Source organism: Psammomys obesus, unplaced genomic scaffold, assembly GCF_907164565.1.
Source record: "Psammomys obesus unplaced genomic scaffold, mPsaObe1.curated_primary_1811, whole genome shotgun sequence".
Lineage (NCBI taxonomy): Eukaryota > Metazoa > Chordata > Mammalia > Rodentia > Muridae > Psammomys > Psammomys obesus.
In genome coordinates, this window is record NW_026591872.1 from 10,729,208 (window position 1) to 10,732,298 (window position 3,091).

Below are 3,091 nucleotides of genomic sequence, written 5' to 3' on the forward strand. Positions count from 1 at the left end.
ATATATATATATGTATGAATATACATATTCATACATATATATATATGTATGTGTGTGTGTGTGTGTGTGTGTGTAACAAACACAATTTAAGAAAAAAGGGTATTCAGGAGTGTATGGAAAGAATTTGAAGGAACAAAGTGAATATAGAATTTTATGTAATTATATTTTAACTAAAATAAAAAAAAATGTATTAGTACAAATTCCTGTTTGTGTGAATATGGCTAATAGATTCCAGGGTACAGAGCCCAGTAAGAACATTTGAAAGGATATGTAAACTTATTCACCCATTATATATGTTTGGTAATTAGTGTTACAAAGAAACACTTAAAGAAATGTTCAACATCTTTAGCCATCAGGGAGAGGAAAACCAAAATGATCCTGAGATTTCACTTCATACCCATCAGAATGGCTAATATCAAAAACTCAAGAGACAACACATACTGGAGAAGTTGTGGAGAAAGGTGAACCTTCCTCCATTGCTGGTGGGAATGTAAACTTGTACAACCACTTTGGAATTCAATCTGGCATTTTTTCAGACAATGAGGAAAGCGCTTCCTCAAGATCCAGACATATCACTAGGCATATATCCAAGTACACAACAAAGACATTTGTTCAACCATGTTCGTAGCAGCTTTATTCTTAATATCCAGAACCTGGAAACAACCCAGATATCCCTCAAAGGAGAAATATATAGAGAAATTTTGGTACTTTTACACAATGGAATACTACTTAGCAATTAAAAAAAAGAAAATCATTAAATTTGCAGGCAAATGATGGGATATAGAATAGATCATCTTGAGTGAGGTATACAAGAAGCAGAAAGACACACATTGTATATACTGACTTATAAGTGGATACTAGACACATAAGATAGGATAAACATGCTAAAATCTGTACACCTAAGTAAACTAAACAAGAAGCAGGACCCAGGGTAAGATGATCAATCCTCACTTAGAAAGACAAATGTGATGGACATTGGAAGTAGGAAAAAACAAGAAACAGGATAGTCGCCTACCATAGAGGGCCGACAAAAGATTCTACCTAGCAGTGCATCAAAGACGATGCTGAGACACATAACCCAACGTTGGGCAGAGTGCAGGGAATCATATGAAAGAAGGGGGAGATAGAAAGACCTGGAATGGACAGGAGCTCCGCTATGAGAGCAACAGAACCAAAAAATCTGGGCCCAGGGGTCTTTTCTGAGTCTGATACTCTAGTAAGACCTGGAGAAGACAGGAGCTCCAAAAGGACCAAATATATATGGCACAGAGGGTCTTTTATGAGACTCTTTCTCCAACCAAAGACCATACATGGATATAACCTAGTGCCCTGCTCAGATGTAGCCCATGGCAGCTCAGTATCCAAGTGAGTTTACTAGTAAGGGGAACAGGGACTGTCTCTGACATGAACTAAGTCGCTGGCTCTCTTTGACCTCTGTGCCCCTTCCCCGAATGAGGAGCAGCCTTTCTAGGCCACAGAGGAGGACATTACAGCCGGTCCTGGTGAGACCAGATAAGCTAAGGTCAGATGGAAAGGGAGGAGGATGCCCCTTATCATTGGACTTAGAGAGGGGCAGAGAGGAGATGAGGGAGGGAGGGTGGGAATGGGAGGGAATGAAGGAGCTACAGCTGGGATACAAAGTAAATAAACTGTAATTAACATAAAATATATAAATTTAATTAAAATTTATAACAGTTTATTTACTTTCCATCCAAACAGTGTCCCTTCCTTCCCCTTCTGATAGTTCCTACCATTTCCCTTCCTTCCCCCTTCCCCTCTACCTTTCCCCAAGAAAAGGGGAGCTCCCACACACACCCCATATTAATCTTCTCCAGCACATCAAATCACATCAGGACTGTGCATTTCTTTGTCTCCTGAGGCCAATCAAGGCAGGTCTGCCAAGGGGAGACAAATGCAGGCAATGGAGTCCATGTTAGAAACAGCTTCCCCGTCTAGACACCCCATTTGAAGACCAAGCCTCCTTGACTACACGTGTGCAGTGGGACCTAGATTCAGATCTTTCATGCTCCTTGATTGATGTCTCAGTCTCTGAAAGTCCTCACCTGACTGAGTTAGTTGTCTGTTGGTCTTCTTGTAGTGTTCCTGTATCCTCCATGTACTTCCTTCTTTCCTCTAACACTTCCACAGGATACCTGTTCCATGCTTGGTTATAAGTCCCAGCCTCTGTATCAATTTGCTTTTGCATGGAGCCTCCCAGATAACACTCAAGTTAGGCTCCTGTGTAAAAGCATAGCAGTGTCATTATTAGTATCAGGGCTGGCTTGGTGTATGTTGCAGGTTAGGCCAATTATTGTTTGGACTTTGACTCTATCTTTGTTCCTTCATTATCTCTATACTTCTTGTAGACTTGGTAGTTTTTGATTCACAGGTTTTGTCAGTGGGTTGCTGAACCCTACTAGTCCTTCTTGGCTAGGAGGTGGTCACTTCAGACTTCATGCCCCTCCCTTGCCCCCTGGTAGGAGTCTCAGGTAGAATCATACCCATATCCTCCCAGGCACCTAATATGTACCAGGTCTCCAGCTTAACCAAGAGATGGCCCTCCCTAGTTTACCTTCTTGATCCCTGCCCTATCACTTCCTACCCTGATTTTCTCCACATCATATACCCTCACCCTTGTTTCCCTCCCCATTTCATCTCCTGCCCAGTTCCCTCTCTTCATCCACTTTTCCTGTCTCTTCTATTTCCCCTTATGAGTGACATTCAGGAATCCTCCCTTGGGTACTTCTTATTACTGAATTTCTTTTGGTCTGTGGATTGTATTATGTTTATCCTGTACTATAGTTCTAATATCCACTTACAAGTGAGTATATACCATGTACATTTTTTTTGGGTCTGGGTTACCTCACTTAAGATGATCTTCTCCAGTTCTATTCATTTATCTGTAAATTTCACAAGCTCTTTGTTTTCAACAGCTGAGTAGTATTCTATTGTGTAAATGTACCACAATTTCAATCCATTTTTTTGTTGTTGTTTAAAGGACATCTAGGTTGTTTCCAGTTTCTGGCTATTATGAATTAAGCTGCTATGAACATAGATGAGCATATGTCCTTGCTGTATGGTGGACCATCTT